The 24,381-nt window shown below is 36.5% G+C and overlaps 1 protein-coding gene and 1 long non-coding RNA gene across 8 annotated transcripts in view; one reads left to right on the top strand and one right to left on the bottom strand.

Annotated features, from left to right (window-relative positions):
• FIGN (fidgetin, microtubule severing factor) overlaps positions 1-24,381 on the bottom strand; it is a 130,488-nt gene that overhangs the window by 77,445 nt on the left and 28,662 nt on the right. The window contains exon 3 of one of the 6 annotated variants that reach the window (XR_014245551.1): positions 18,712-18,860. The exons of the other annotated variants lie outside the window; for them this stretch is intronic. The gene's annotated coding sequence lies outside the window, so the exon portion shown is untranslated. Of the gene's footprint in view, positions 1-18,711; positions 18,861-24,381 lie in introns of those variants that run through there. 6 annotated transcript variants of the gene reach the window in all.
• Positions 1-24,381, top strand: part of LOC309630288 — a 148,544-nt gene that overhangs the window by 111,188 nt on the left and 12,975 nt on the right. The window contains exon 4 of one of the 2 annotated variants that reach the window (XR_014245569.1): positions 23,783-23,857. This is a non-coding gene — a long non-coding RNA (uncharacterized lncRNA). Of the gene's footprint in view, positions 1-1,726; positions 23,858-24,381 lie in introns of both variants that reach the window. The other variant, XR_014245570.1, reaches the window with a different exon arrangement.

The raw sequence follows: 24,381 nt of genomic DNA, 5'->3' as shown, positions 1-24,381 counted from the left end.
TGACTTTGGTTGAGTCACTTTACCTCTCTGAGCCTTAGTTTCCTGCCATGTGAAATGAGAGGATCAGCCTTCGTGGTTTTCAATGTTGTTGTTGTTGTTTTTTCTTTTAGCAGTGAAACTCTTTTTGGTTCTAATGAAATCTTAAACCTAACTCAAATATGTTAAGGAACCAGAATGGACCTGCTCTAGTTGCATTAAGAGCTGGGGTTGGGGGAAAAGTGAACCCAGATATGCCTCTTGTTCAGCATCTCCCTCTCCTTCTCCCTCCCCAGTGTCTGCCCCAAGGCTCCTCTGCAGAATCCCAGGATTACAAGGGAAAATAGTTTTATAAACTCATCTTCCTAATCCTTCAATTCCCTCCCAATTGCAAAGTGTTGCAATAGGAAATATAAGCAATCAGAGAATTCATTGTTAAAATAAAGTTTGGTTAGAAAGGATCCTGGATTTCAGGATGTCAAAGCAGTATAGGGTCTTAAGTGAAATGACAAAATTGTTGTTTGAAAGACTTGTTTGAAAGTGTCTGGTAATGCCATTTAGGAGGGGCTGGATGAAGAAAACTAGATATTAAGCTATAAAGGCCTTGGCTAGGCTAGCATTACTGGGGATGGTAAGGGTCAAACCAATAGCTAAGGGAGAATCTGCAGAACTTGGTAAGATTAAATAAGGATGAAGGAGACAAAGAAAAAGTCAAAAATAGCATTCCAGTTTATAAATCCAATATGGTACTACGGACAGATATGGGGACGTGGATCTCAAACTTGGTGCACACTGGAATTGCCTGGGGAGCTTTAAAAAATACTGATAACTGGTTCTCACCCCTAGAGATTCTGAATTAATTGGTTAGGGGTGCAGTCTGGGCATTGGGGATTCTAAAGCTCCCCAGGTAATTCTACTACTCAGCCAAGGTTGAGAGCCACTGAATTAGAAGGACAGGGAGTTATGGAAGGCCTGGAGAATATGCTTTAATGAACTATCTACTGCTATTTTTATGGTCCAGCTAATTATTTTTTATGAAAGTTGACTTTTTTCCATTGTCTTTGTCTAATGTTAAATACTAACCATATAACTACAGAGTTATATGTAATAGCACTTTTTTTCCTATATTATCCTGTCAACACATCTCTATGGTATTTCCAAGGACACCAGTCTGTGTTTCTCCAATGTTAAAAATCAATGAAAGATATTTCCACTAACAAGAAATGTGTGTGGGTCTGTTAGTATGTGTGTAAATGCTATCACTTCAAGAGTTTTCCTTTGCAACAGATGGTTGTTACAAGATCATAATGATGGCTATCCAAAAATTGTCTTTCCTTAACATACATGTACACACACATGCACACACCCCACACACACAAACAGAATGCAGAGACCTATAAACAGCATATTATTCAGGCATTCTTATCTTGAAATACTATTTAGTCTCTATAAGGGTATTACTAAAGTCAAAACAGTTCAGCATTTACTTTGCCTAAACATAGTAAGGCAAGATAAATGAAATTTTATGTCATAGCAATCCCTAATACTTGCATAGCCTTTCTGAGTTTTAAAAAAACCCTTCTACAAACATTATCCAGATGGATCCTAACAATAGTTCTATTATTAAATCATGAGAGATACTATAGTTTTCTTTTTCTAGATGAGGAAATGGAGGCCCAGAAGTTAGTAACATGCCCGAGTCCCAGTGGTAGAATTTAACACATTAAATCTCATGTCTTTCCTTTCCTAGATCGGTCCTCTATAGCTTCTCTCAAGCAAACAGTCCAGTTACCAGGTGCACACAGCTGATATAGGCACTAAGGGGGAGAGACTGATGGTTCATCTACTCAAAAGTGATGAGGACTTTATCTATGTCCCACAGGACTTTATCAGTACAATCTAATAAAAACATTATTTTCTACTTTGTTATAGTTACAAATATGCTTATTTTCATTATTGTACTATAAGCTTCTTGAAGGTTGGGTCCACGTAAGAGTCTAAGAGTCATATTTCCTATCCCCAAAGCACCTAACACACTTTCATGTTCTTAACCAGGTATGGGAATTGACTCTCTCATTGCTATATTCTGTTTTAACAGATTTGTTAGTCTTTTAGTTCAGAATCAGAAATATCATTTTTCCAAGTTAATTTATACTCTTTGTTCCACCCTCTTCTGATGCATGCAGAACCTGTCTACTAGTTTCTATATGGCAAACAACTCTTCAAATAAGGAAAAACTATTACCATATCTTCCCTGAAGTACTTCTTCCTATTGCCAAGCCAAGTTTTCCCAGTTTCATTAAAAATTTAAAACAGCAGAAGTTTTTCAAGATCATTTACTTTCTTTGACAACATCCTCTAGATAAAATCCAGGTTTGGCATATAGGCACTCCAGGACTGAAACCATGAGTTCGAAAGAGACATGATCCATGTAGAGTTCAGAGCAAGTACTACCTTCCTCGGTAGGGACCTATGATTTCAGATGAAAGTGGTGTTAGCTTTCACAGCCATCAAGACTGATCAATAGGAAGGCTGAGCCTGCATTTCTTCTAGGTCAATACTAATGATCCAACAGTATCATTATCTGAAGTAAGTGAAAGAGTAATTTGTATATCTGAGCTCTTCAAATAGTTTTTCCTAAGACATGAAATACAGTGCTACTGAACAGATAACTGGGAAGCCAAACCAGGGTATGCTCCCTGACAGTCTGCGTATTCATTGAAACTATTGAAGGAGAATATCACTCTGCCGCAGTGGGTTTGCAGAACTGCGTTAAAGACACAGTATAAACTAAGTGAAGAGCATCATGAAAACATATAAGGACAACAATATTTCTTCTTTAAGCAGTTTTGTAGAAAAAAAATCACATGTAAAATATTTATCAAGGACGCAAAATTATTTTGAGAGAGTCATCGAGTTTGGACTTATTCAATCTGGCAGTAAGCCTCATAACAACTTCTCAATTGGTATGTCCAACGAGATTATTAAAACAGTGCAAAAGCAATGACTGAGAAATAGTGTGACAACATTTTTCAGTGGTGGAGATTCCAACAATTTATCTTTGAAGTTCAGAATAGATTTCAAGTCTAATTCCCTCAATTACCAAGAAAAAAAAAGGGGGGGGTATCCATGCCCCCCTCCTAACTTATCGTGACATAAATAGAAGGATGAATTTCAAATTACCTCTACTCATGGCAGTTTTATCCTAGACAAAGTTCCTGCCACAAAACAGAGGGTGAAGGACTTCTAGAAGAGCTATAATTGCCATAATGTTGATTAAATGTACACTTAACACAGGGAAAAGCTTTTCTGTGGCATGGCAGAGCAGTCTTTGTAGAGCTATTAAAAAACCCTTCAAGTACAATCTTCTAAAAGTGGTACTTTGATGAGCAATACAACATACCTGAAGTTTCGTTGGTACGTAAAGTGGAGGTTGGAACTGAAAAGCAGTGAGAAATGTGGGTGATACTGCCTTATATACACTACGACATTACACATATATTTCTAGTTTTGAACTATACAAGAACATCAGGCTTATTTTAAAGTTACAACCCTTTTAAAGCCAAATATTATCCATTTCATTTGATCAGTTCTCATCTTCATTTACTAGGCTTGGCTCCAAGTGACATGTAGCTATTTTGCCAAATCATATATATATGTGTGTGTGCATATATATATATTATTATTTTTTTTTAAAGGGATAAGTTTTGCCAACACTAAAGATAACAGAAGAAGGAAGAAGGTGGCATGGGACATAAAGTACTTCCTAAGCAGGAAGGACAAATGTGTTTTGAGAGGCAGAATACGGATTTGTATTTGTTGAATAAGGTTTGGAAATTTTATTATAATTTAAAATCATCAGTCATTACTTAACAGTTACAAATTTCATATCATGTGATGTGTGACATTGTGTACACACACACACACACACACACACACACACACCTAAATGCTCCCAGAGAGCTCTTTTGGTTAAGAATAATGATATTACCAAAATGATAGACAAGATTTAAGTCATGATTCTGTGAAGCATTTGGAAAGTTTAGAAGAGAAAAGAGAATGGTATATTCAGAACGATGAAACTATGTCAGAGGTTCCCTAACCCCTCTTCCCTGCCCTCGAAGCCCACCCTAGATTCTCTAGATATAATACTGAAGGGGCAGTATCTAAACATTTTAAACCAGTGTCAGGCTTAGCTAGCCAGACAAACAAAAACCGTCTTCTGTTAGACCAGTTGTGTAGGAATAGTAGCTGCAAGCCAAACCACTAGTCTTTAAGCGCTGGTTTAAAGAGCAGAACATACTGTCAATTGACACTTGGCTTTCACAACAGTTTGTACACAGTCAGGTCACCTGACACCCCACCCCCAGCCTCATACACAGCTTAGTAAACTGTATTGCTCCCCAAAGAATAATTTATCTTTTCCTTTTCAGAGTGCTAGACTTCACTCCAAAATGAGGTAACTGAGAGTGGTCAACTGACTTCACAGCAAAACACTCTTTGAGAAAGAGAGTCAAGAATAGAGAATCTAGTCACAAAAGCAATTAGCTTACACTTTTTTCCACTTACCATTTGATTAAGTACCTGTCTACCTAGGGAACAAGATGTTTTGCACTGAGACTAACAATGCAAACTTAAAATTTAGCAGTATATTAAGTCTTTATTCTATTACATGATAACTAGTTTTTCATGATCTGTGTTTAGCAGTAGTCCTGTTTTCGAAGTAGAAATAAAAAGTGAATAGTAACATGTAGAGTTAAATCAAGGCTAGGGAGTCCTCGCAAATCTTCCGTCAGGAAGACCAATATGCCTAACCAAAAGATCACAAAGAGACATGATCCCAGACAGGTAAGTTAGGAGTTAGTGCACAAATGGTTTAGAAAGTCAGGTATTAACCCACTTAGTGAAAACTGCATAATGTACCTATTATATGTTATAAAATAAATGTTCAAGAAATCCCTAAGGATTTATCTCATATATCAGTCTTCATTAATGAAATGTGTCAGAAAATACTTGAGCATACACCTCCACTTTAGAGAAAGGATATTTATATATTTAATAGCATTCACTCTCACTGAAGTGAAGCCTTCTAAAAGCCAATGTCTTTATGCCCACACCTGCTTATAAAAGATACTTCATGTGAAAGAGCCAGGAGATCAATCACCAATGAAGTGTCCAATGATACCACTGTGTGCATAACATGTGGGAACTTGGTAATAAAAGACATGGTCCTAGGTCTGGCATTCAGGTTGTAAAATAGCAAACAAAAATATAACTGAGAACTAAATTGAATGTTATAGATAAAGTGGTAAAAAAAAAATATTAGAATTGAAAGAGGTCAGAGCTTAATAACAGTTATACATAAGAAGACCCTTGATACTGGCTATAGAGAATGATGAGGATTTGGAACGCATGAACAAAGGTAAAAATGGAGAAGTGTGTGTATAATATGTCTAGGAGAAGGTTATTTTTAAAAACCCTGCTTAGAATGGAAGGTGAGACAATGTTATTGTAGGCTTAGAAGTAAGGGGGAATTCAGACTTAGTGCAGTGAAAGTTGGGAGCTTCAGAAGGCTTCTGACAAAGAGGTAGACATGGTGAAGGTAGCATTCACCTGACTGTTCAGCCAGGATAAGATAAAGTGGGTTGAGAGGAAGGAGAACCTACAGCCAGAGCTGACAGCTCTAGAATCTTCTTATACTCGACCAAACAGGATAGCAAATATTAGGAAATTCCTGTTCACGTTTTCAGAAAAGGACAAGTGAGTCTAACAATAATTGGTGAAGAGAGAAGCAGAGAAAGCAAGCAGCCTATCAAATGAGTGATAATAACAATGAGATTATGAGATGCTAGAAAGAAATCTTAGCTCTGGCATCAAGCCTTTCAAACATAACATGGCAGAGACAAAGCTCTAGTTTTGTTCATCAAACTCAACTTGATGTTCATCCCTTCATATCTGGTTTTATGAGTCCCACATATGTGTCTTGGTCTCATATACAGTTTAAATTTCCATACCATATAAATTCTCAATATTATGGATTTTCATTCTATCTATGCCTGTTTTTATGCTTGATTCACTCTCAATCAGAAAAAATTTTTTACAAAAAGAAGGGAAATATATATGGCTAACTAATATAGAAAGGGATCAAACAATACCGTAAAATGGAAATGATCAACCTTTTTTAAAAAACAACAGAGAATTTCAGTCGACTGTTGTTCAAGTGTTGAGTCACTCTGAACTACACAGAGCCTTGACCAATATTTATGGCTACATGTTTTAGAAGCAATTTCCATTTTGATGGATTGCTTCAAAAGTCGTATTCTAAAGCAGTTAGGTAACATAAAAATATAAGATCAAGATTATGTCCATCAGATGAAAAATACAGCATTTATGCAGCATTATATAATCCATTCGCTGGTTTATGAGCCCAAAGGCCCCACGGGAGTGTCACAAACCCACATAATATGCTACAGGGTTATATTTTGCATTTGAGAATCCCAATGAGAAGGAAATACTTTCTAAAACCACAAGTGTAACTAGAATACTTGTATTTGGTTCTATAAAATAAGTCCAAAATCACAAATCATTTCAATCTGGCAGCTTAAGGTGTCCTCAGTTTGGATGGCCCAGACATTAAAATACATGCACTTTTTCTCCAGTATGTTACTACCCCTCAATTGTTAAGATACATAGCACATAAATCAGATGGCCAAATTGGGCCTATGAAAGAACAGCTACCAATGATTCAATGTCAAGGAAGCCTACTGCAGTGCTCCCCAAGGATGAGGCCAGTATTTCTTAAACACTCCAGCTAACTGCCTTCAATAAAGAAAGAACACATGATACTTAATTTCAAAGATGACATCACATCGGGGATAGCTGGTGTGGCTGACTCAGGAATGGACATAATTGGAATTCAAAACAGAAGGTTATATCATGGACATAAATTTGAAAATAAAGGACTGAGATAAGATTATACATTTTCGAAAGGAAAAAATACAATGGAACAGCAATCTCTAGCAACAGAAACAAATGTATAACACAGCTGTAGAGCCTGAGAAGAACCAAAAACTAATCCTGATTTGGAATGGAACCATTTTTAAAAAGCGTATCTAATCTGGATAAATATATATAATATAATAAAGCAGTTATGTAATTCTTTGGTGTTTGGTATGATTATTAGTAATACCAGTTCTTTCTAGGGAAAAAATACAGAAAAAGGTGAAGTCTGGTTCAAGAGTCCTGAATATATAAAAGATCATTTTGTACGTATTTAGTTGCTTTACATTCTAAAGAAGGAAGAACAAAAAGAATATCGTTTGTGTTACAAAGATAGATTTATACCAAAAAATGTAATTTTATAAATTTTAAAGTTATTGAAATAGGTGACAAAAGTTAAAATACTTTTGAGTTCTTAATAGGCCTTACCCCAATCTATGATTTTTAAAACTGTGGACTCAGTCCAGACTAAGACTGAAGATTTCATTAGACAATATTAGGAATTGACTAACAACTCCCGACATTTTCCAACATGCTTCTGGGTGAATTATCAACCCAAACTGGCTTTCAGTCTTTTGCTTAGAGTCAGGACCACGGAACTCACAAATAAACTTTTTCTCAAAGAAGTGCACCATTGACCACTGACCACAGACCACAGAATTAGGAATACTTTGCACTTTGTTTTTAATATAACACTAAATTTATCTTTCAAATTGATGGGGTTTCTAGAGGTCACAAACTGACACTCCATGTACAAAATACAGACTCTACAGTGTCTGTAAAACCTAATAATTTTTAAAAATTGATGAAATCTACATAAAATGGAATATCTGGTATATCAAGGAAAAACAAAGAAGAGAAAGGAAAAAAAAAATCTGGCAACGCTGTACCTTTATTTTCCCAAGTCAGCAATCTGCCAGTGCTCAGTGGTGACAAAGAAGGAATGAGCTTGCTATCCTGTCCTTCATTCATTTCTAACCAATCTGGTCCTAGGAAGCATCTGAGTTTGCTGTCCCTGGTTTATAAGTGTGGACACTGTCTTACTTTGCTACATGATGTGACCTATTTTAAACAGTGACTTTAGTATGCCTAGAATATAGTACAGCACATTAGTTAATCCAGGAGTAACTTAACACCAGTAAGTCAGCGAGCGGCAGCCTTTAATGAGTGGTTATGCAGTTGTTCAATCTAGCCAGATTTCATTTGGTTACCAAAATACTTCATTTTACCTACACTAAATTAGGTTAGTGATAATCAACTCTTCTTTTCTTTTCAAGAACTGAGGAAAAAATTAACCCCTTTTGGGAAGAATTAGAAACAAACAAAAACAGAGTGGGAGTTGCAGAATAAGGAAAGAAGGAAATATGTACTACAACCAGGGCCAGAGGAATTTCCAATTACAATAAAGAACACAGTGTTCTGTACAAGGAAAAGACAAATCAAAGGCTTTTACATTTGTTTCCAAGGATTCTCTCCACAAAGTGAGTGAAGACCCAGAAGTGAGCTCTTGTTCAAAAACTTTAAACATTCACTCAAATTCATACTAAGCATTTGTTTTTGTTATACCTAGGGAAGACTATTCTAACATTACTGTCTTAACAAACAAGTCTATGTTTCACAAAAATAGAATGTTCTGTTTTGCATTATTACAGAAAATTATGAAAAATAAAATTTTGAATTAAAAAGATATAAATTGAATTTTTTTAGCACTTAGTTCTACCATGTTTAAAAAGAAGGATTTTATATTGTCAGTTACTTGTTCTAATAAAAAGATTATCACATGAGAATTGATTCAATAAGGAGCAAAGGCAGGCACAGGGCTGGTCTTTCTAGACACATCCAAGAGATTAATTAGAAGTACAAGTAGGAGATGTTGGTGCCTTTCATAAGGCAAAATTATTTATAGCTGTGCTCTTAAGTGTGGTGTTAGAAACAAGCTCAACAATATATAGCAATATGATATCCAATGTATTTTCTTCTAAGGAGCTAGAAGCACCTCATATGCTTAAATATAATCTATGTTTACGCATGCCAAGGAGACTAATAACACCTCTTCAGTTAAATGAAACAGCCCAAATGCAAAGCAATGAACGAATTAGGAAACGAAGTTAAAAAAAAAAAAAAAAGCCAATCTACTATACATGTCTTTCTACTGAAGATTATCATTCCAAAAGGGGTTTGAAAGTCTATTCCTGAAAGGTAATAGAGGAGACAGACTTAAATTAATGTTGTGTCCTCTGACATCTAGTCTGTGGAAATAAAAGGAGAGACCATTAACTTTTAACAGTGGACACGTTAAGAAGAAAAGAAAAAAAAAAAAGAAAAGAAAACAAATGAGCAAATTCTAAATAGCTATGTGGAGCAAGGTGACCCAGCCTAGTTTAACAGAGAACCAAAATGTAATCAAATGAAACCTACGACCTTTGTACCAAAGAGAGTGAGGGAGACAAGAAGACAAACACAATTTAAGAATCTGTGAAGAAAAAGTAAAAGAAGTCACATCTGTGTGCAACATCCCACTGAACGTCTACGCAATAGCCCTGTCCCTGAAAGAACTCCAGTTCTAAAAAGAGGCAGCCAAGCCCCTCAGTACTTCCTTTAACCGAAGCTTCAGCTTCTTCCATGATCCATTTTCACCTAAGGAAACCGAAGGCAACTCAAATCAACAGGGCAGAGTAAACCAGAGCTCTGCGAACTGGCCACAAACCAGCTGAAACCACGCCTCCAGTTTCCAAGTGAAAGCAAATCCCACCGACTTTGTCTCAGCTCTAAGCAGATTCCACAGCTGGCACAGTCCCTTTATCTAATCAGGAGTGTCAGTGTGTGACTGTGTGTGTGTGTGTGTGTGTCTGTCTATCTGTCTGTGTCTATATGTTCAGTGGAGTGAGGGTGGCCAAGGAGACCAGAAGAAAAGGAAGGGGTTGAATCCTGAGGAAGAATCACCAAGAGCAAGAAAAATGAAAACACGAAAAGGCAGGCCAGAGAGTGTGTCCCATTCTCTCTTTCTCCAGCGCCTAGCACTGTGCTGATTAGCACATAGTAGGTGCTCAGTAAAAAGACTGGTGAATGAATCAATAAAAAAGCCTATCTGTGGAAACTGCATGTGCCCTTTAGCAGGGAAGAGGTTTGCTTGCTTACGATGATCACAGTATAAAGCAACCAAAATCAGAGGGGTTATGTCAATAAAGAAACCCTACAGATATAACACATACATGTGAAATAACTGTTCAAGTTAAAAAAAAGAATTGAAAAAGAACACATCCATACTAGGAGATACTATTAAAAAGAAAACATTATTTTGTTTTATTTTATTGGGAGGCCCAATATTGCCAGTAAAGTACTTTTCTTTTTTAAACAGTATACTAAATATCATATTACAATGTATCTGAAGTGATAAGAAATAAAGATGTTAGATGATATTTTAACTACAATGAACTAAATACCATATAAGCAAACTAAGGCACATTACTCCATAATTACTTTCCTTAGCCGTTTTGGAACTTTTGAAATCATGCAGGTAACACAGCGCCTGTCTTCTTATAAGAGCCTTCCTTATAAGAGCTTTGTAAGCCAATACTGCTTTCTCTTCAGCTTATCCAAGGGAAGAGCTGGAGGGTCCAGCTCTCTGCCACCATCTCAAAGCAATGATGCCTAGACAGGGCTGCATGTTTTATTTCTGCCAATATTCTATATGCCCAGCGGTTTTTTCTTCTTTTCTTCTTCTTCTGATATTGGAAGGAAATACAGCATTTCCAAGCAAACATCCAAGCTCACAAGGGACAACGGCCATTAAGCCCATGTTAACTTGGGATAAAATTTTTTGTAAATTACTTGGGAGAGTAAATGCTTAGATAATGTTTCCCACAGGATGCTCCATGGAACGCTAGATTACATAGTTAAATCAGTTTGAGGATTGTTGTATATTATAACCCCCACTTTAAGATTCTTAATACACATTAGCATTCTAGAGGCTCTGAGAGGTCCTATTGTAAAGAAATCTGTTTAACTGCAACCCAGACTTTAATCTGATTGTGGAACCCTCTCTTTCGCAGGATGAGGCAGGTTGGGGGGTAGGGAATGCAGGTAACTGGTTTAGCCTCTCTAACATTTTGATAAAATGCAGAACCATAATTAGATGGGAACTTAGAAGCTTCACTTTAATCCCTCACTTTAGATTTGAAGAAATTAAGGTCCAGAAAAGTAAAACCATTTGGCCAAGATGACACAGCCCATTTCATAGGCTAGCCCTTTCTCTTGGGCACCAGACTGCATTTTTCTCACCTCCTTTGGGATCTCACGCCCTCACTTAGCCCTTTCTCTTTTGTGCTTTTCTCCCCCTCCCTTCTGACTTTCACCGCCAATTTTAACAATGACCCAGTGCCATCTTTCATCTCAAACTACCTCCTTAGCCGCTCTTTCTCTTTACTTGCAAATTCCTTAAAAAGGTGTCTATATTTAACATCTCAACTTCCTCAACTTTCATTCATCCCTTAATGATTAAAATCTGGTTTCATTCTCCCCTACTCTCCTAAAAATTGTCCCTACTACTTAACCTCACACCCCACAATGCTCCAGCCACAAGGAACTTTTTGTTTGCCATTGTCTCTTGAATACCTAATGCCTTCCTGCATCCCTAGCTTATGCAAAATATGCTTCTTTCTCCCCTCCAACTACCTTCTCTGAGTAGCAAAGCCCTCAGCATCTTACCCAGCTCAAAATTCACCGTTTCTGAGAAAGTCATCCTTGATTCCTCAGAGTCTGTCACACGTCCTTCAACGTACATGCAAAATATCTTATACACATGCATATTTTAACTCATGTGCCCATACGATTTGTTGCTCAACTAGGACACATTTGAGAATGACAGATTATTAGGAATTATAACAGGACAACGGGTATAAACTGTTGCCATCCCATGCAAACCAGGAGGGATGGTCGCCATAATGATGGCACTTACCAGCTCATATTGTAAGCTACTTGTTCACACATCTGCTCTATATCCAAGAGACTACAAGTTCTCAAGGACAGAAACCTTTTCCCACCCAGCATAATGCTTAGCACATTTAGATTCTTAATAACATGAATCAAGTCAAAGGAAGATATCAAAAGAAGCAGTCTTCTAAAATGAAGACAGTTAATGATAATAGTAGTTTCCTTAGCAGGAACAATTTCTTAATAAGAACAGATGTTAAGTAGTATGCCACAATCTTATATTTCAACAAAATCTGCATGAAATTTGGTGAGGTATTTCTGAACCTCAGAGTATTTCCTGATTACCCCTTGAAACAGACGAGAAAACAAATAAATGGCTTATAACTTAGCTCCCTTTTTCTGTCTTTTTCCCCACCTGGCAATCTCTTACCGATCACTGAAGGTCCACCTTTAATGTCAATTTCTTGTTGAGATATTGCTCAAATTATCCAAGTAGTGAATTGCCTCCTCTTCATACTCCCAGAGCACTTGGTTGAGATTCAGTAATTTACTGAGTATCTGCCGTGTGCCAGACAGAGTGCCAGAAGTGTTTACATACACTGCGCCATTTAACTCATTGAATAACCCCATGAGAAACTGTTATTACTCTATTTTAGAGATAAAGAACTAGATACAGAAGATTAAGAAAATTCCGCAAGATGCAAGGTAAATCACGGCATCTGCAACCAACCTTAGGGCTTCTGCTTAAGCCCTATGATTCCCCAGTAGAGCGCTAAGCATATTTTGTGTCATAATCATGTACTTGTCTGTTTCCCCCGCAAACCAGTCCAGGACCAACGAGCAGGGAAACTAGTTCCCAACGGCTTGCGGCACAGAACTGGGGACACAGCAGATACGCACAAATAGCTAGGAAGCGTGAGTACGTGGATAGAATCTATCTGACCACTGATATACTTTAAAAAGAGCATCATACAAGCCAGGGAATACTTAATTTTGTAACTGACAAGAAGGTAGCTTTTATTGTCGAATGAATTCCAGGCAAATCATATTGCAAGCGTTCGGATCCATTCAACTTAGAATCAGCAAAGGATGATTTATTTAAACATCTTAAGAATCTAAAACTGTGAGACTCAAATGTAAAACTATTTAAGATCTCATTGGTTTGTTTATTAATATCTAATGCCCATGTCGCTGGAGTCTATCCTCCCAAGTCCCTTTGTGTCACCCTATGAGATGTGCTTATTAAGTAATGAGCTAGATTTCACAAAGTACAGAGGAAAACCAGACCCATTACTTTACAATTCCAGCTTTCTAATTACCTTCACCCATCCTTTATCTAGGTCTTGTTCATGACAGATTGATTCCATCTCTGTTTATGCTTGTATCTCAAAAATATTAGGATTGCTAGTAATGGGCCAGCCTCCCCCGCCCTGACCACGGACGTAATTCTCATACACAAAGAACCTCCAGGCACTGGGTGGGCGTCCCACCCAGAGTCCAGCCACGGTGGTCCTCTCAGAGGGAAGTCAAGATGTCTGGATTCTAGCAGGAGGGAAAAAGATAGAAAATATTAAACAGAGAAGAAAGAGAGCATGCTGCCCTCTTAAAACACAAACACACAAACCTTCCTCTTGAGCACTCACCCCTCCTGCTCCCAATCACCTTCTAGTCTGGGCTGGCAGAGATAGGGGACAAGGGAAGGGTATGAAGAGGGCATCACTAGAACACAGGCTTTGAAATCTCCTGTAGCTGGGTGGTGAGGATGGTTGTACTGCACACGAGTCGTGGCATCTTGGTCAAGTTCCTTTCCCCAAGCCTTAGTGTTCCTACGTGCAAAATGGAGCTAACAACAATTGCTGAACCTCACAGAGTTGAGGTAATTTTATATAAACTAGCATAAGTAAAGCACTTAAAATTGTGTTGAGCAAATCATATATGCTTCGTAAGTATTATTATTATTGGTATTTTCCCCTACCTCTCCCCCACAATCTCTCTATCTCATTGTCACTCCATTTCCCTCCCACCTTCTTTAGAAGAGATAAAGAATAAGGGAGATGGATGGAAAAGGGCACTCCCTTCCTGCTCATTGTGTAAAGCCCTTTCGTATGCCTGAGAGAACATAAGCTTTGGAATGAGAAAGACATGCTTTTGAATCCTGCCTCACCCCTTACTAGCTGTGAAAGTGTAAGCAGCTTATTTAACCTCCTGGAGGCTCATTTTCAAGTTCTATAAAAGGGATCTGTTCATTCCCCCAACATATAGGGGTTTTGGTTAGGATTAATGTTATTCTTGCCCTCTCTCCGTCTTCCCTGGGAGGTCCCCTCACAGCTCATCCCGAACCTTTTCAATAAATTATTGAGAAAGAATGGGATTGCAAGAGGATGGCAAACTAGGGAACGAAGAAAGATAGAAGGCATGGACAGCCTGTGCTCATTACCTAGCCCTCCCTCCATCCCCGTTTTTCCACATCCCCCTTGCTGGCGCCACTCCCACTCCCCTGACTCCACTTTCAGAATCCCTGCCCCAGGATAGGGAGGCCTTGAAGCTGAGACAATGCAGGTCTTATTTCCAGCCCTCACCCCACCAAGGACAGAGCCAGTCAGAGTCTCCCCGCCTGTTACCCGAGCTACACAGTGGAAGGAGGCCACATTCCCTGCTTGCTAATTGCTAATTTGAAACTCTGAATACACATAATTTATGATAGATGGTAAAGTCTCTTCATACCGTAATACAGGTAAACAAACAAAACTCTTGTAGAACGGACAGGAACCCTGACCACAAAGAGAACCACTATTTCTGTGCGATCCTGCATTCTACCTTTCAATCACTTGCGAACAAATTTTGGAACGTGCCGAACGTTCACATAAGCCTGCCAGTACTGTGTAGTTAAAATAATGTTAGATATTTTAAGTTCCTGTCAGCGAGAAGGATGCTTTTGAAGAAGGAGCCTTGCACATAAAATTTTCTTGTTTTATCAGAGAAGAAGCAAAACACACTGAAGGAATTTTGGTTCGTTTTTGTCTCTGTAGTAGAGGCAGCCTGATGTTGACAAAGTAATGGAGAGTTTTTCTGGAGCCCTAGGGAGGAGAAAGCACTCCAGAGGTCAGGCCGTCAGTCCCCTGCCTCTATCAGGAATGTACCTAAACTTGCCACAAAGAGCCCTTCAGGAATAAATGAGTTAAAGCACCATCTACAGAATTTAACAATAGTTATGCATTGGGAAATGGCTAAATGAAAGACCTTTGTGAACACAAAGTTTACAAAGCACAAATCAAGAAAGAAGGAAAAAGAAAAGTTAGTTGTTAGGACAGGACAAAGCAAATATGAAGAAATGTTTTTGTCAGGTATTTTCAGTTTTATAAAAGTAAAATGAACTTTTAAAAACCAAGATAGCTTTTTAAAACCATAAAAAACCCAAGATGCCATTTTATACAGATTTTTCTAAAAAAAAAATGACATGCCAACCATGTACACATTCAGAACCACACAGCTATCTAATTCACCTTTAGAAATATGTGATCTAAACCTCAAAAATTGTCAAGCAAACAAAATAATATACTTTTAAATTAGTGCTTTCTCAAATGTAGGGTATTCTGAGTGTATTGGAGTCATTATGTGTTCACACAAATGTAGTTTCTAATATTGTTTTACATATGGTTTACATTTAGAACACTTTTTAAAAAAAAAAAAAAAGCAAAAACAATGAAGCAAAATTTCATTATTACTTTCTAACAGTACCTCTTCCTAAGAACAGGGATTTAAGAAAATCCTATTCATGGAGAAATTGAATTAAGATTCAATTAAAGTTTTTATATTAGTTTAAGGAAGGAACCTTAACAGAGTCTGTGGCATATTTCTGAATAGGACATCTTGTGCCAAATAGCTGTACATAAACATTTTTAGTAAATCAGATAATATTAGTACACTAGAGATACCTGATATTCAGGAGACTGTACGAAAAAATTTTTTTATAAAATGAATGAACCATTTGTAAAATAACCATGCTCTGTCATCCACTTAAAAGTTGGTTTAGGGACTTCCCTGGCAGTGCAGTGGCTAAGATTTTGCCCTCCAATGCAGTGGGTGCGGGTTCGATCCCTGGTCGGGGACCTAAGATCCCACATGCCTCGTGGCCAAAAAACCGAAACATAAAACAGAAGCAATATTGTAAGATATTCAATAAAGATTTTTTTTTTTTAAAAGTTGGTTTATATATACTGAATTTTCAAGTGTGTAGGGTGAGTTCATCTACTCTTAGGAACATGCTATTTTTAGGTATTAGCCTTTGGCTGTACGAAATTAAAGGGGGAAAAAAGAGTGAAAATAGGAGTTGCAGAAAGAAAAAAAAAAAACAAGGCACTGGGTTCAATGTGGGTTATATATGGACTTTAAAACCAGATCATAGGGGTTTGAAACTGATTCTAAAACACAGGGGTGCCATCATTCCTTATATTCTCATTTTAAAAAAAGACATGCACCTAATAAGCTGCTGGTATTGTTTTTAATTGTAAATTGGGAGAATCCTTTTTGTTCTTTTCAAAGCAAAATATGCTGAGGAAATAACTGCACCAAATGGACATCAGAGAGGCAGACTTTCCTACCTGACAAAAAAGGGAGGCTGTTCGAGTCATTGTGAATACTGTTAAAGGTGCAGATTTGGAAGCATGTGAATAATGAAGTCTTGAGCAGTTTCACTTGAAGAAGAGAAAGGAGGAAGGGGACACTGGGGCAGAGCTCTGAAATATAGTTTAATAGGATAACAAGAAGCGGAGTTGGCGGCAGAGTGGCCACGGTGAGAACTCAGAGTCTGGAAAGCTCTAGTTTCAGAACACATCAGCCCGGATGAGAGAAGATGAAATCCAGAATTCAGAGACTGGGTTGCAGCAATGTCATAAATAGGCTATATTGTGGAAGTGGTGACTAGCAGATTTATAGAGAAGGCAGAAAGGGAAGAGGTCAGCCAAGGTTACAAGCAATGGAGGCAATTGGAAGAGGGAAACGGAACAGCGTGGTATGTGAAGACGGTCCATTTGAGGATAAGGAATGCTTCTGAGTCTGGGATGGCATTTTTCGAAAGCAGAGAAGTAGAGTATCTAAAACCGCTGATAGCTTTTCTGCAGATAGCTCTGTCTTCTCACAAAAGCATGGCCCAAAACCACATACAGTCATGGTCATCAATTAATATAGTCTCTAATACAGTACCCTGCACTCTCTAGGTGCTCAGTGTATGTGTATATGTATATGTGTGGGTATGTGTATACACAGTGTATGTGTATATGTATATGTGTGTGTATATGTATACCATATATAGCATAACTAATTCCTATATGTGAAACACTCACTAGATACACAACTCTTCAATGGGTGTTTTATTTAGACACTTTCTTAACACTTTCTTACAGTATAGTTACTAGCGGAATATATATATATATATAGATAGATAGATAGATGTATATGCATCTAAGAAGAACTTTTTTTTTACATTTCTCATCTCTCCAATAAATTGCAAGCTTTGTGTGCATGTTTAAAAAAAATCTCTATTGAGTCAGTATCTCAGGGCTAAAGTCCTCATTCTGGCACTTAATTGTATGACCCAGAGCAAGTCCCCTAACCTTGGCTTTGTCTTTTGTAAAATGTGAATTATAGCATTTTCTCTGCCTACCTCTTAGAATTGTGAGGAACAAGAGAAGTAATGGACACAAAAATATTTTATAAATTGTAAGCAGCTATCCAAAGATGAGATGGTATTATTATCATCTTTAACGTATTTGTATACCCTACAGTTACTCAATAAATATGTGCTATGCAAAGCATAATTCGAACACAAGAGAGCACACACACACACCGAGCGACTACCAAAGATGAATGCCTGGTCCAACTAGATGCTACAAGTGTGAAAATACTGACAAATCAGGAGCACTTGCTGATGATTCCCTGGAAACCAAAGTGCTACAAGAGAAGCCATTCTAGGTCCTAGAAGCTCTGGCCGGCAGGCTCCCACGGGGATCAAGAAGAGGCATGTGGGGAGCCCCTTTGGGGCTGTGACACTGAGGAAATGAAGACAGCCAGATGAAGGTCACCTCCTTTATGGATACTTTTCAGTTCCCACTAGATTCGCTCAACACAAACCAACATTTCCCTGCCTTAATTATTTTTACTAATGTGAACAGTTTTCGCCTACTCTGGTCTTTCCTGCCTGTGTGACTTCCTTAATATGAGTTACACGCAATTTAGTATTTAATCAGAGTTTAGCACCTTCAGGTGTAAGCTCAGTGTCTCAACAGGGGCATACAATTTTTAAATTGTTGGAACTGAGTCATTCAAATTTTGTAACCTCACCCCCAATCTGTGTAATATTTAACATTAGTGCCAGAAATACAGAGAGTAGTGCTTATTAACATTTCTAAAAATAGAACCAATCCTGTCCTCTCAGGCATGAATACCTATCAAAACAAATCTAACAAATCTGGTCAAAATGAAGACTTCAAATACCCATTCTCAGGTATCACATATGGAATTAGAAGAGGCAGGTCTACTGTGAAGCTTAATGAAGCTAAAGTTTAAGGGATCCTCATTAGCACTGGCCCCTTCCAACACCTGTACCTAGTTTTATATTTTTAGTTTGTACTATTATTCTCAAAACAGGGCCCCATGTGTGTAAGCTTCAGGACCTACTAAACCAGGATATACCCCTGATAATCAATATACAAAGAGCTACAGATCACACAACATTCTGTTCAGACATACTCTTCAGTGTCACCTTCACATACCAAAGAGGTAAGTTTCCAAAGAACCACATAACCATTATCAGGGTCACATTTTAATCACCACCTTTTATAACATTGTGACTCTACTGTCTTCTCCTTCTAGGCCCTTGCATGTGATGCTACCATTCCTAATGTTTCCATTTTTCAAAAAAAGTTTGTTGTCATAGCTCCAAATCAAAGGCTACCCTGAAAGAAAAAAAGAAAAAAAGAAAAAAAAAAGAAAGAAAAAAGGCCCCTATAATGTACTTGTCAGCAACAAAGCAATTATGAACATCATATGATTAAAAAGAAAAAAACAAAGAAGTCATTTAAATAATGAACTCTAATTTGACTATTTAGCAATTTACTATTTAGCAATTTGCTATTTTTATTACATTTTAAATCAATCCATCTAACACAGAAATTCTCTCTACCCTCACATAGTACTATTTCACTGCTGTAAACTGATATTTCATGGCAAGACAATATCTTTCTATAATAAAATGGTAATAAAAGAAGTACCAATTATCCCAGTATTTTCTCAAAATAGGTAGACTTTCTTTCATGCCTTAATTTTATGTTTTCCTTTGCCCCCTACTAAAAGCTCGGCATAATTATCCCTGAACAGGTTGAGCAAGGTCTCCGCAAAATCTGCTCAGGGTGATAATTTAGTTTTTTTTTTTTGGTATTTGCAGAATTTAGCTGAGACTGTTACAAGAGGTTTATCAAAATAAATGCTTGATTGTCTTTTGCAGTTTTTCGTAATTGAAAAAATAAAGAAAAAAGAGTTTACTAATAAATGGAGGGAGAGAGAGGTTAAATACTTCAATTACTAACTTGCAAAAAGATTTCCATTTGAATATGGAAACAATGTAAAGGGGTCCCTAATTTTTATGGGACTGGAATCACTCCAGAGGATTTAATGATACTGCTGGGCAACTGAAACTGTGCAAGGGAATAATGTGATTTCTAAGCGTACTTCCTTAAAATTTAATAGTGCCAGGGAATATTTAAAATGGGTAATTTTAAAAGGAAAGTTGAATATGCAAATTTGTGTGTGGGGAGACTTTAAGGAAACAGTGATTTTTGTTATGGTATGTTCTTCACTTTCGATCTTAAAATGAAAACCAGTTACTTTTGAGTCAACAGACATGTGATGGAGAGAGTTATAGAAGGATTTTCCCATCAAGGATTGTTAGATATTAACTGAAGAGCTGAGGTAAATATGTCTTCCCCATTTAAAGCATACTTGACATTTCTGATCTTTGAACTCTGATTTTCACTATTTGTAGGGATCCTTAGTATAAGGTCTTAAGAACTAAAGGTCTTCTTGAGCTCAAATGACCCTCATTGCTTCCTGACCCTAGTCATATTTGGGCCCTGTATTGTGGAAAAACCATATTAACTAGATTTCAGAGATTCAGCCACTTCAGCTATACATTGTACCCCCAAACTGGAGATTTCATAAACAAAGGAATCTCCATCCTTCTAAATATCAGTTAATTCCACCTAATCAGATCTATTATCAGCTTTAATCCTAACACATAGATTACCAGCCTTACAAAGCAGCCATCACTAATTAGCCCTCCTTCCTAATACCACTAGCCCAGAAAAGCCTACCCACATTACTATATTAAAAGAGTCTATTCTGAATTGCTGTTTTGTTTGGAAAGGAAGGGAAAAAAAAAAAAAAAAAAAAATCTGTGTTCCTTTCCAGCTGGCAGTTTTCCTAAATTAGATTAACTTTTAATTTAAATTAAAAATTTTAAAAGCCTTACACAAAGAGACAGTAATTGCCCATTTGAAACATCCAAAAAAAGGTGATTGAAGGGTACAGTAATATGCTTACATGAATAATAAATAATACTTAGCATTTAGATAGAGTTTTCCCCTCATCAAATCACTTCTTTATAAGCATTAATTAATTCACACATTATCCTAGCAAGAAAAGTAAAAATAAACGATAAAATGTTTCTCTACTTCAAAGTTGGGTAAACTGAGGCACAAAAGAGGCAATTCTGTCATGATGATGACACCAGTGCTTCAGAATGGGGACTGTATTGTCCGGCATTTCCTTGTGGGGTCTGTATGTGCCATTAAGCTAAATCTGAAATTAATTTCTGCCACAGGCACTGTGTGGGCTTTAATGACGTTGCAAAGGGCAATTATGATTCCCATCTCTGCCAATGGCTATGAGGAGTTGGACAAAATCTTTTGCCTTATATTCTATGAAGTGGAAAAAATATTCACATACTATATATACATACACACACTCACACACACACATATAGGATGCCTAGTAAACGCTCAACAAATGGCAGTCATTATTCACCATTAGGAGGAATTCATAAGACAACTGCTAACAGTAAGCTAATGGAATATTTCAAGTACTCTGACAGGAAATGGAGCCATAACCCTAACTAGGTGTTCAAATGGAATAAAATATGCCAAAGCCCTTGGAAAAATATTAATGGCACAACTTCCAGGGTAATGCTTAATAGTTCACATTATATGCAATTAATGTACTCCCAGTGAGTACATGTTCATCTCAAATTACTGGTTTCTACCCTTTTTAACATTAAAAAAAAAAAAACCTCATAGATTCAAGATATTGATTTTACCTTTTAGCATCCATTGATGGAGAAAATAATGACTAAGAACTACAGTGAATTCTGTGACACCGTTGTGACACTTCTAAATAGATGTATGTTTTTATTCTAATCACAAGATACACCACATACATCAAAAAAAAAACCTATAGAACATACGTGTGACAATCGTATGTTTGGTGCACATGTGAATTTGAGAAACTTTTGCAGTAAGTTCAAGATTCCTCAGAGGTTTGCAGCCCTCAGTGTGGGAACCACTCTCCCAGAGGCTAAGAAATAACATGCTGTTCAACACTCTGTTGCACAGCTGATATCCACCAGGAAAAATTGAGCAGTACAATCGGCTTCCACGTTCCTAAAAATTTTCAAATGGAACTTCATAAAATGAAACTTAGGTCCTCATAGTGTTTTTGAGCTGGAAGAGCATTTAGAAATCTTTCGATGCAAGTCATCCATTTTAAAAAGAATAACACTGAGATCCAGAGAAGCAGTGTTTTCACCTCCCGAACTACCAGGTAATGGGAGAACTCAATTCTTAAAGTTTTAATTACAGCCCACTGTGTGTATATGTGTATGTGTATAAATATATAAGCTGACAATATGGGGTACTTCTAAACAAAAAAAAAGCACTGTATAATAAACTCTTTTGATTTTTTTGGGTTTTGTGATTATTTTTTTTTTGGTCAATCCTAACAGATATGCAAGATTGCGTCCCACAACTCTCAAGCAGCACTCAAAATCTTTTATTGTAATGGTTCCTTTTTCTCTTCTTTATCTCCTCAACCTTTTTTCCATTAATACAGTGACAAAATAGGGGTGCTACGTACATGTTTTTAACATAACTGGTTTAACATAAAATCCAGTTAAGATATGCCAACCACTACAGAGAAAATAAAAACTTTAAATCTATTTTCATCACACTTATAAATGTGTGCATTTTTAAGCTGCCAGAATTTTAAATATATTTTCATTTCTCCTCATCTGGAGAGTTTACATGCTTGCAGGAAAACCTTGTTGAAACCTTATTTTGGTCTTCATGGAACATAATCTCAACATCTCGGACAGCCTAAAGCATGCTGAATTACATTTGCAGCTTCCTCTGGGGCTCTGTGAAGCTCTATTAGTATTACATATTATACATAAGTTACTTTTAATGCTCTTCCAAGGCTTGTTAAATGCTACACAAACTTTACACTTCATGGCTCTAATGTTTAACTTATCTATCAGTAAATTTGAACCCATAATTCATTTAATTGTCCAGGTTGGTGATGTCTACCCATTATTATTTCCAAACGAGTTCTTTTTTAAAGAACTAGATTTTGTTTAATAGCAGTTATGGATCATGTACATGAAAAGAAATTCCTTGAACCTTTGCCCCAAACATTCAACAAGGTAAAACCAAAGATGTAAAAGGTGGTGGCTTAATTATTTAAACTGTGACATTATGAATAGGCACAAACAATCTATTCAAAGATTGTGCATTAAATGTGACTGTTGCACTTACTGGGAAATTTAAGTACCATCTAGTAAAACAAACCTAAACAGGATGATTCTAACAGGTGAAAAATGTTTGTATTTATTTCAGGTTTAGACTATGCTAATTTTTCTTTTTGTAAGGCGAACCTAAAATACACTATTTAAAAATTCACAATACTACTCTCTGCATATCTTCCCAACAAACTGCATTTAGATTGCGTATATTTTTGATTTGATAGAATTCTGTCCTGAGCTACATGCAACCTAAAAATCATGGCCTTTGAAGAAGAGCAATGTTGAAATATTAGTTACTGCGCATCACTGAGGAAATCTTTGTGGCTGAAAATCTCACAAAATTTTATTTTCAAACAGGTTTTTATTAAGTTTTTTTTCTAGAACACTAATCTCATTTTAAACTATATATATATATATATATATATATATATATACTACATATAGTATATATATATATATATATATATACATACAGCAAATAAGCCCAAAGGTATAAACAAACTAATGAAAACTTTCATATTCCTGAATGTCACAGCAATGGTAGCCTCACATCAGTTGCATTTGGAAGGAGAAATCTTAATGTTTCTTTCTTGTCTTCATTGCCTAATATCAACTCAACTATGCAATTATTATACAATTATTCTTAATTTCTATTTAGGAATTAAATTTCAATCATTTTTATTTCAGGTCATTAAGAATATTATGAAAACAACCAGGCTTACCATGGTCAGAAGTACTCTCTTCAACAATTTATGCCTCATTTTATTTTAGTGGGGAAACTGTCTGATACCAGGTTATTTCAAAAAATAGAGAAACAAAACAAAAACAAAGAAGATTAAAAACCCAAACAAGATAGAATCCAGAATTTTAGTGTTTTTAGTAGATTAAAAAAATCTTTGTGGAATTATTCAGCCACAACTAAGTACATGTCAAACAATATTTGGAAAATAACAGTAATATTTGGATATCACTGTAAATTTCATAAAAATGAGATTTCCAAGAATACTGCTATTTTAACTTAATTTTCAGGCAATTTAAGAGTGACCTACTTATGGCAGAAGCTTTCTTAAGGAGATAAAAGAGCCCAACTATTTGTGAAAAGAGGTGAGCAGTGAACATTTTTTTCTCTTTCCATGTAAATATTATAGGGAAGTAAAGTATATGTTTATGGTTAAGAAAATTAGATATTCAACAGAGTTATATCTAGTCTTGATATAATCATAAATTTGAGTACTCCCCAATACACTGTTGTCATTTATTTAAAAGAAAATTATATTTGATTCTTTTAATAATTATTTTAGGAAAAAAAGGCCACATTTTGATATTGAATCGTATTTTTTTTGTATATTATAACAGCACAGATTTCTGAGCATTTAAAAAGAGCTTCTGTGAAGAGATGACGTAGTCATTTAGAATTCTTGAAAAGAAAATTAATATGATGTCATCAGAATAATTGAACCTTGAGTACCTTACCCTGTTATTTTGATAGATGAGTTAGAAAATTAGAGGGGGGGGAAAAACACCAAAGAAAACACACTTATCATATAGACACCCACACACTACCCTGTGCTCACCATTCCTACTACAAATAAGAATGATGTCTGTGATAGCAGACCCTAACCAGTGCC

This window comes from Balaenoptera borealis (assembly GCF_965194805.1).
Source record: "Balaenoptera borealis genome assembly, chromosome: 6".
Classification (NCBI taxonomy): domain Eukaryota; kingdom Metazoa; phylum Chordata; class Mammalia; order Artiodactyla; family Balaenopteridae; genus Balaenoptera; species Balaenoptera borealis.
This window is presented reverse-complemented; position numbering and strand designations above follow the sequence as displayed.